The sequence below is a fragment of the Pinus tabuliformis genome, chromosome 8 (assembly GCF_031772625.1).
Source record: "Pinus tabuliformis cultivar Carrire ecotype Pingquan chromosome 8, CPIR1, whole genome shotgun sequence".
Classification (NCBI taxonomy): domain Eukaryota; kingdom Viridiplantae; phylum Streptophyta; class Pinopsida; order Pinales; family Pinaceae; genus Pinus; species Pinus tabuliformis.
Window position 1 is genome coordinate 541,844,053 of NC_142294.1, and position 11,272 is coordinate 541,855,324.

General features: G+C 34.9%; 1 pseudogene; it reads right to left on the reverse strand.

Annotated features, from left to right (window-relative positions):
• Positions 1–4,899: 4,899 nt before the first annotated feature.
• Positions 4,900–8,058, reverse strand: LOC149236559 (peroxidase 5-like; annotated as a pseudogene).
• Between the last annotated feature and the right edge of the window lie 3,214 nt (positions 8,059–11,272).

Sequence of the window (11,272 nt, forward strand, 5' to 3'; positions counted from 1 at the left end):
TTTAATCCAAGAAACCATGCACAACGATCAGGTTTCCATATCTTACTTCAGGAAAATGCTTCCTTCATGGTATATGGTTGCCTCAGAGGCAAGAGGCCTGTCAGGGGGACTGGCAATCTTATGGGATAATGAATGGATCAGTGCCAAAGCCTACAAGTGTTTTTCTGGTATTCTTATTTCGACATTTATCAGAGGTCAAAGATTCCAAATTAATATTTTGAACACCTATGCGCATTATAAGAACAGAATCCCTTTCTGGGAAAAAAAAATTTCCTCGGAATTTTTTGATATTGAATCTCTGATGATTGCAGGCGATCTAAATGTAACTTTAAGCACTGACGAATGCTGGGGCATCTGCAGAAAAAGAGACTCGCTTGCCGATCGTATTAAGCTGGAACTTCTGAATAGAAATCTTGTGGATATTGCTCCTTCGAAAATGATGCCTACGTGGGATAACAGAAGGTCAAGAGAGGCATATATTGCTAAAAGGATTGATCGGTTCATGTTGCATGTTAGCATCATAGATAAAATGGGCATGCCTATCTCATCCATTGAGAACGCCTTTACATCAGATCACAGGCCAATTTTCCTCAGCTGGCGGGAGAATGGTTTCAGAAAGGGTTATTCCTTCAAATTCAATAGAACATGGTTAGAGGACCTAGATTTCAATAAAATCATTTCAAATGCATGGAAGGATCTATCCGCAAGAGATTTTCCCCCCCCATTTATGACGTTTAGAGACAACATGTCTGTTTTGAGAAAGGTGGCAAAAGAGTGGCAATATGATAAAAGAAAAAGGGATAGACAGGCGCTTCAAGAAATTCAAAAGGAGCTGGACAGGATTTTAGGGTCTATGGATGCAAAAATTTTTCCTCTTAGTATGAAATTCCGTATAAGAGATCTTGAAAAAAAAAACAAAATATTTTGGAACAGGAGGAGGCCTCATGGAGGCTCAAAAGCAAGGCAATATGGCTGAAGGATGGTGACTGGAACACTAGGTTTTTTCATAATTTTGCAAATGCCAGGCGCGAAAAAACCACAATATGGAGAATCAATGATGGTAAGGGTGGTTTTTTCGTATCTCAAACTGATATATCAAATGAAGCTATGAGGCATTTCAAAAACGAATACAAAATAAGGGAAGTTCGTGATTTTCAGGGCATTCTATGGGGTATTGAACTGGCTCCACAAATATTCGATTGAGAAAAACGCGAGCCTATTTCAGCCAATCACAGAGGAGGAGCTCCTTGGAGTTCTGAAGGCTTTCAAAATGGATAAATGCCCAGGCCCGGATGGTTGGACCATAGAATTTTTTAATCAATTTTTTGATATCATCAAGAAAGACTTGCTGAGGATGGTTGAAGCATCTCAAATCTCTGGAAATATTCATTAGATCACAACTTCCACATAGATTGCTCTAATATCAAAAAAAGCAGAAGCGGAATCTTTCCAAGATTTCAAGCCGATCTCATTATGCAATATATCCTTCAAAATTATCACTAAAATTATTGCTGAAAGAATGAAATCGACTCTGGCCACCTTTCTTTCCAAGGACCAACATGCTTTTTTAAAGGGGGGGCAACATTTTGGATGTAGTTGAAATAACACAGGAAAGTCTTTTTTCAATGATATCAAGTAAATCAAATGTGGCCATTCTGAAAATTGACTTGCAGAGAGCCTACAATTGTTTAGATTGGGGGTTCATTAGATGTTTATTGGCAAAGATCGGCCTAAAATCAAACTCCATCAACTGGATTATGTCATGCGTAGAAAATGTACACTACGCGGTCATCATAAATGGAATGCCTTCTCCTTTCTTTCCAATGGAAAGGGGTCCTCGTAAGGGGTGCCCCCTTTCCCCTCTTCTATTTATATTGGCAATGAATTCTCTCAGCCTTCAGATTAACAAGGTAGTGGCCGAAAATAGGTGCAGGCCTGTCAAGATCTACAGGGACATCTATATCTCTCACAACCTCTTTGTTGATGACGTGTTCATCTTTGCTATGCTATGCAGGGTGTCCTAGATATGCCTCAACAATATTCTCAATAGCTTCCAAAGAGCTATTGGGTTACAAATTAATAGAGAAAAATCTACCCTTTTCCACAACGATACCAACATGGAAATGGTGAATTAGATCTCTGAGCTGCTCGGTATATCTAGGATTTTAGCTGAAGGCCAAGGGCTATTCTAAAGCGAATTGGCAATGGGTGATAGAAAGATATTACAAAGATATTTCAGCGTGGGAATATAAGACTCTTTCCTTGGCGGGTAGAATTATTCTAACACAGGCGGTTTTAGCACAATTAGCTGTTTACTCGGCTCATATTTTCTACCTTCCAGCAAGTATCATACACAAAATGAACAAAGTTTCTGCAAATTTTATATGGGGCGAGAAATCTAAACAGAGGAAACTACATATGTCCAAAATGGATAAGATCTCTCTTCCAAAGAATCTTGGCAGCTGGGGCCTGTTAGACTTGTGGATTTTTGGTAAAGCGCTCCTATGCAAAACACTATGGAGGGGAGTTTATGGTGAAGGGCCATGGAGTATCACTATTAAAAAGAAATACATGAAAGGTAAAGATTTGGAATTATGGTACAGGAAGGGATCAATTGGAGCCAAACAAGGATCTGCTATCTGGCTCAGTCTCCGCAAAGTTGAGCAATACTTCTTAAAGAATCTGAGATGGAGTCTTTTTTCTGGCAGCAGAATTTTAATTGGAATTGACCCCATTATGGGTGGGCAGGAATGCTTATCCATCCCTGAAAGCCTTTTGTTCTTTTTTTACAGAAATGGCATTTTTACGTGGGAGAAATTAATTTCAGTTTGGCATGGTGCAATTCCCTTATGGAAAGAAGCCCATGATCTTCATCTGCCAGAACCTCTGGTTTCCGTGTGGAAATTTGTGAAGGATGCTCTTTGTAGTTATGGTTTCCATCGCTCAGGGTCTGCAGATCATCTTATTTGGATTGTGCCAAATGCAAAGCTGCCAGCTCGTGTGAAAGATATTTACTCTGATATGATTAAATTAAAGGCATCTACTTCCTGTTTTATATATCCTCTGATCCTCTGGAAGTCGGGATGCCCTCTTAAAATGATTCCTTTCTCGTGGCTGGTCTTCAACAATAGAAATTTGACTTGGGAAAATTTGAGGAAAAGGAACTGGCACAGACCGAGTAGATGTTCTATGTGCGAATCAGTGGAGGAATCTAATTATCATATGTTCTTCCAATGCAACTCTTCTCTACAAATCTGGTATGAATTGTCTCTGCTTTATGGTTTCCCTCATGTTGTTTTTGTTTCGATACAGGTAGCTTTTGAATGGTGGTGCGCTCAAAGAGAATCATGGAGATCTCTCATTATCATTGTCCTATAGTGCGCATGGAAATGGAGGAACGCCAAAATCTTCGAAGACTCATAGGAACCCCTAAAGTCTATCTTGCATCATATTATCTCCATCCACGATGCAGTGCCATTAAAACAGCCCAAAATGAAAAAAGGTCGCATGAAAGAGAATGAGATCCCTCTCAACAGAGTTCCTTGTGCATTTTTTGATGGGGCCGAGCAACATAATATTTGTGGCTGTGGTGTCCACATTGTTATTGATGAGAAGCTACAATACTTTATATCATGGAACGGTGGGAAAGGCTCTAATAGTTTGGCTGAGGCGAGGGCTCTTGCAGCCCTGCTCACTTTCTGTGTGTTTTTTGATATTCAGGATATTTCAATTTTCAACGACTCAAAAACAATGATTGACCATGTAAAGGGTGCCTTCCACATTAGTAGTCCTCATTTGACTGGGTGGATGGACAGGATTATGTTTTTATGGGGGCGCATGAAATATTGCTCCATTCACCACATATTCCATTCCCAAAACGTCCAAGCTGACTGTCTGTCAAAGAAGGGGCTGACTTTAGATTCTGGCTCATGGTCCATGATGGTTTCTGATGGAGAGTTCTCTTGTTTCATCCAGGACTTTTCTATTCATGGGTTATGAGTCTCTTTGGTTTTTAATTTAGCATCTTTCTCTTCATCTTTTATGCTTCTTGTAGTATATATCAAGTTCTTCTCGCTATCCTTATGCACTATCTCTTTTTGTAATATGTGTCTAGCCATCTGATGCTCTTTTATCTGATTATGGACTGATGATGCTGGCTTCTGTATCCTTTGGGAAGTCCTATTTCCACAGGTTTTTTGTCTCATATATGCTAGTGTGATGACTATTTTTGAGCCCTTATGTAACATCTGAACTTTCATATTGACTAATATAATATTATGATGCTTTTTCTGTCTGGAAAAACTATAATATTTGGAATGTTGATGGAAAAATAAACGTAAAGCAAGAACGTGCAATTCCCCTTTCGTATGTTATTTAGCACAATAAATTATAATCACATTTAATTCTAAAATCGTAGTATAAATATTTAAAATTTGAAAAAATCCCTAAATAATTAGGAAGACTATAACATAATTTTCCACTTTATAGAAATTTACTATCTTCTTTCGGAGAAGGGGGTCTTGTCAATGGTAGGCGACATGGCTTTTTCGCTCATTTTATTCCGTTGTTTGAGGAATGAATTTCGATTTCAGATCACCACTTTAGTAATATGATCGAACTCTAACTATGGTTTAAAAATCAGTGAATATGATTTCAAAACTACAGGCACTCAATTTGCTATATCGTCAGGTAACCAAAAATTTATACAATACTTACACCCAAAATTTATAGAAGAATTCTTATGATAATTTATTATTTTACCAAGAGAATGTAGCAGTTAATACACGCGGCCAAGAGACAGGAGTACATATAATTTAATCGTGGTTAAGCACGAACACATTTGTAATTGAATTAACCATGCAAATTTTAAGCCAACGAAAGCGAAATTTCCAATCTATTTTAACTGTCGGCAACTCTACAGTTGGCCCGGACTCCTCCCTGGTTGCCAGTCAATACACTAATGTCTCCCGTTTTTATCATGGCGGCAGCAAATCTTTTTTGTCATCCTATTAAGTTAAGACCCGAGTTTGTAGTCACACTGGATATGGTGTTTGGATCTGTAAGCAGAGTTGCATCCGATGTAAACAGACCACGGTTAGCTATGACGTCGTTGTAATACAAGTTGTCCAAGACGACTGGCGTTTGAGGATCCATGACCACGGTCGTGTTAACGTTACTGGGGCTGCCTTGGGGACAACTCTGCTTCAGTATCTGTGCATACGTCAGATCAAGGGACGGGTCCGTCGTATTGGTGGCGTTGAAATTGTAGAGCCTACCGACGAATGAAGAACAATGAGAGACACCAATTGTATGTGCTCCTGCATTTGCCCAAACAAAAAAAACATCATTATATTCGAGATATGGTTTTGCTGAACCATTATTACCATCTACTAGGATTGACATGTTGATGATTTGCGGGTCTGAGAATATACCTGACAATGTAACCATCTCGTCCTGGGATAGACCTTTGGATGCAGATAGCTGAGTTAGCTGGGTTACATTGAAGGTAGGGGGAGGTAGATTTACCCGAATATTCGAAGCTAGTGAAATATTTCCATCTTTTCTTCCAGCCGGAACATTCCAGCAGAGGGGGATGGGAGATGCCTGTGTCAATTATTCTTCATTATTTGAAAGCATTGAGCCGTGCTGTTAAGCTATGCTATACTTAACTCAGTGGTAATTATATGTATGTTTAAGACAAATACCAGTGATGCACTATCTCTAGCCGCAAATGCGACTATATCTGCATACGAGACCTTCTTTGGGCAGACCACCTCTATTTGCAATTTCGCTTCATCAATGACATCGAATCCTCCAAGACTCGGATTGTTAGCCGGAGAGTCTTTCTCCGCTACGAACTGGCCAGGAATAGAGTCGATGAGAACGGAACCATCGCATCCCTGAAAGTGCAGGAGCACCACATCCATATTTCAGAAACCTCATTCATTTACTGTAGCAAAGTACATTAGGAAATGTAATTCGGATACCTACCCTGACAAAACAATCGTGGAAATGCAACCGTATAAGCTTAGCAGCTACTCCAGGAAATTTAACGAATGCACTGCTGACTACCCGACGCACAATGGGTTCAGCATCTGGACAAATAGTATTGTAATAGCCCACTACAAGGTTGTCGCTTACTGCAGCCCCAGCTAAGGCACAAAATAATACAGCAAAGAGGGTCACCATATGGCACAGAGTCTTCGCTATTTCACCTCCCTGGAAACCGACATCAAGAGAAACCAGAAAATAAAGTCATTCCAATCATTAATTTGCTCACAAATATGGATCCCGAAAACGTCAATCAGAACGCCTTAAAGACTATCTATTGCTACCCAAGTTCTCACCTTGGATGACAGCTGGGAGTTGATCGTTCGCTGAGCTAGTACTCAAAATCCTGAGATGGGAGATAATAGTAGTCAAGTTTGCTACTGAGTACTGAGAATCATGTATGCGAAGGTACAAGTATTTATAGATGTATATAACAGTATTTGTGTCGGTGAATGGAATTGGTCTAATAAAAGTTACGGCTATATTAGGAATTCCATGGATATCAGTAAAAAGTTAATTATTATTCGTTCCACTCTTCACTCAGGTTCTATAATTCGGAAATATTTTCAAAATTTACAATCTTTACGTTTCAAAATATTTTTGAAATTTAAAATTAATTGCTAAAATCATAGAATATTTTTATATTTGGTTTTTTTCAACTTATTTGGATTGAGATAAATTGAGAAAAATCAAGTGTGCTTGGTTACAAACAAATTCAAGATTAAAGGTGTAGTTTCTCATGCTATCTTATTAAGTGATACACTATTTTATTGAAGTAATTTCTATCGTGTTAGTCATAAAGTATTTTAAAAAAAATTGAGCAAATAGAAGAGTGTAAATGGCCTAAAGTTGTCTTTAACGATAGATTGTGCAACAGGGAAAAACATTGGATGCAGCAAAATAACAAATTTTTTTTAGTACATTGGGTATTTGCTTGAACAAGCGCCCCATAAACAACAAAGAGATAAAAATTTTTGTTATGGATAAGTTTCACAAGGGTACTTAGATAAGGAGTTAGGACGAAAGAAAAAATACTATATTGAAGTGTTTAATCCCACTCATATTCATCAACCAAAGAGAGCCAAAACTCTTATTGGTTAGTTAAGGACTAATATTGCTAAAATAAGGACTAATTCTCATCAACTCCACGGAGCCAGCTATAATAGAGCAAAAGAAGTATGGGTGGAAAGAGTATGCATTTCTTGTTCTTCCAGAAAAATAGAAACAGAAAAACATTTCATTTTAAAATGTGAGGCCTTTAAAAAAAATTATGCAAAATTATGTAGATATTCTGACAGCTAGTTCTTCAGAGAAAATAAGCCAAATAAATCAAGTAGATGAAGAAACAATTTGTCACATAAACTATCTTTAAAATGTTAAAATAATTTCTTTATTTCCTTCCAAAAATATTTCAAAATCTAATAATCAAATACCAAGAATGGAACCAAGTAAAATAAAGAGAAGAAGACTACAATCCCATAAAAATGCTCATCCTGTCCAACCCAAAACACGTTTGTCTGAAGCAACCTCAGGCGTCTTGTGTGAGCCTACCGCACGCGGTCTCTCTGACGCTTCCTCCCGATTATGTATCAAAAACCTAACATAGGGGTCTAGTTTCTGCAATTCGTCATCAAACAGACGTCACATATTCTCATTCACTTTCATTGAAATTTTCTGTAATTCATTTTCAAACATATGTCACATATTATCATCTTCTTTCATCGAAATTACATATACTAGTACAAACATGGCCTTACAAACGCTTGGAAGCTGTAAAAATATAAAAAAAATTAATTTGTCATGTTCCATATAGCTAGTTTAATCGATGTAGGACTGTGATGAATTGTCAACATAAGCCTGTGATTGGTTTCAGTTCTATTTCCGCCGCTAAATACTCAGATAAAGTCAATATATGCCCTAAAAAGTTTGTATCACGCATTATTTGACACCTTCGTATTTTACGATGTTCCTTGCTCGGATTCGACCCGCAAGCTCACGACGGGTCATGTTGTTACATGTTATCAGTACATACCATCGTCACGTTGCATTTTAGTACTCGACATATTACATTTTGTAGCCTGGCATCTCTTACCTCTAGCTTATTCTGAGAAAAATTCAGCGAATCACGCTGCTACGATGTCAGAACTCCATGCTAAAGCTTACTAGCTTCTCAATTTATTGATCATTGATTTTAAAACCACGAATGGATAACGCTGCCCCAAAGTCAAAACTCCATGCCAGAGTCTACTAGCTTATCTTCTTTATCAAGCAATCGACTGTAAAATTATGAAGATCGCTCACCGAGTCACCAGAATAAAGCTGGCAGCCTGGTAAATAATATTTATTTTCGATGGTGGGTCGTAAGATTTAGCGGGATATCATGAAATTATCCTGTTGCTTATGCTATGTTAAGTAGTATTAAGGTTGCTTATAATTATGATGTCATCTTTTATAAATGGGTTATATGTATCATATCATTAACATAAATGAATTTCGCGTAGGTTAATTTATGTAGAGTTTTAAGTTATAAATAGGTTTGGTTACACAATTTTGAATTAATATCACAGTATTTTATATTCAAAATATTTTATTCTAATTATATTTTATAGTTTTTTAATTAAATTGAAAACTAAAATTGATTTAACTATTTTTAAATAAATCTTATTTTTTTATCATAATTATTTCTAAAAATATTTCATAATTTCTTTATAAAAAATTTACTATTTATTTATTAATTATTGATAATTAAAATAAAATTTTAAAAAATCCTATTTCAAAATAGACATGTTTGTTGATGGAACTAGTAATAATGCACTTTAACTTTTTATGTTTTTGTACTTTTTGATATGAATTTATATTATTTTTCGTTTAAATCATGGTTTTTAAAATTTTAATTGTGTTCCTAAATGCATAAATAGATTTGACATTAAAAATTCTATCTAGGACTCATACTTGTAAATTTCAAAATTCATACTTGTGATTTCAACAAAATATTTTGGATAAAATTAACCAAAAAATATAGTGAGAAAAAAATAAAATAATTTAAACTATTACATTAATAATTATCCTAAATAATATTATGCGATGGTGCACAAGGAAAATGTAAAAAACATTAGAAATAAAAAGAATTATTTGACTCCTAATTGTTATATCTATCAATCTTATTATAATTAATATTTATTAATTTTTATTAGAATAATTATATAATTTTAAAAATTAAATTAATAGCTTAAAATATTTATTATATTTTTTGTAAATTATTTAAAAAATAATTTATAATCAAAATTATTGTTTGATATAAATACGTCAATACATATAATTAGAAAATTTACACAAACTACATTCCCAAGAAGAAAAAATTATATCTAAAAAATTATTATAAATGGTAAACCATATATAACTAAAGGTTTAGGTACTCTAGCATAAATAGAGTTTTCTTAGTGATTAAACATCTCCAAAAGAGTTGCTTGCACACCGTGGAGCAAAAAAAAGAGAGTTGCTCGCACACCGTGGAGCCAAAAAAAAAACTGATGGTTCAAAAATCCAATAATAAGTCAAAGAAAGTTGAATTCTTGGTTAATAAATCACTTAAAAATTATATATATATAGATGTTAGGAAGAAGTTGTGGTTAATATCAAATGTCTTCATTTCCATTCTCATCCAATATTTGTACAAGGAAGGTGGTGTGTACAAGGAATGTGGTGTTAAGAGAATCGTACAAGTAAGGCTAACACAATTTTATAGGACAAAAACGTTGAACTAGAGTTGGAGCAAGTACGTATTAGAAAGTAACATAGAAGTTTCAGATAGTATCTTATTATATAATTAAGCCATAAAAAATATATTGGAAGTAACATAGAAGTTTCAGATAGTATCTTATTATATAATTAAGCCATAAAAAATATATTGGAACTAAGTATATCAAGATGTGAATTTAGCTTAAAGTTTCTAACTAATCTTAGCTTGAATGAACGGTTAGAAAATTTATGGTTAGACAAAATTTATGGTTAGACAGGAAATATAATATTCTTATGCAACCATAGACCATGAAACCATAATATAAAAGATTAACAAATTGAAACGTGTTAACAAGTTAACAAGAACTTTAAATTAATGTTAGGAGTCAAGAATATTAATGGTAAAAGTATACGTACAAAGCAATTGATGTTTTGGAAGCTGTGTAAAAGTATATATACAAATAGGATTCTCAAAGACATTAATGTTTATAATTTCAAAGAAAAAGAAAGAGGGATTCGTCAGATAAAATTCCTATTTCTTTAAATTATGATAACTAATGTTTAAAACTCAATCATTTCAGTGCATAGATGATTTGTATAGAAAAGAAGAAAAAGTTAAAAAAATGAAATCCTTCTTAGTCTACATATAAGGTTTTGAGACCCACAATTTTATAATAATAACAATAATCAAAAGAAATGGTTTTTAAAACCCTTCCATATATAAATAGAAACATGATTAGAAAGGAATAATGGAAATGTCAAGGAGAACTTTGAGGACTTAAACCCTAACAACCCAAAATAAAAATAAAAGAAAGTAGGAAGAAGGGGAAAAGAGGTATAATATCTGACCAAATAATGTTTGTGTCCATGACAAGCCTGGTGCTAAAGTAACATGTTGTTTTTCATCTCGAACACTAAAATAAATTCAAATCAGAAAATATTTGCATTAGAAAACCAAAAGGTATTTAAGTTGAAATCCCTTACCCTTTCATTAATATGTTAAAAGTCAGAGGTTGTTAGGTCACTATAATACTAGTGATTCCCCCATTACTATTTTCAATGTATCCCTTATTCTTATTGTTGTGCCCCTATTGTACCCATATTGTTATTATTGTGCCCCATAGAAGCCCACTATTGTTATTTTTGTGCCCTTATATTATTATTGTCAGGTCGCCTTTGGTGATATTGCGACCCCTTAGACTCCTATATATAGAAAGGAGGTTTTGTCATTTGTAGCATCCAAGAATTGTTCATTTATGTAATGTAAAGGAGGTTTACCCCTCGAAGAGGCTTATTTATAAGGTGCTGATCTATCTTTTCTATCTTTTTTTGAGCTGGTCTCATAAAATTTGGTATCAGAGCTTGGATTATAGGGTTTTGCTGCTCCAAACAAGTCATCATGGCATTTTCGCTATAAATGTTTTTCTGTGACGTTTCAGAAGAGAAAAAAAACCCATTCGAACCAAAATCTCTCTGAACCTCG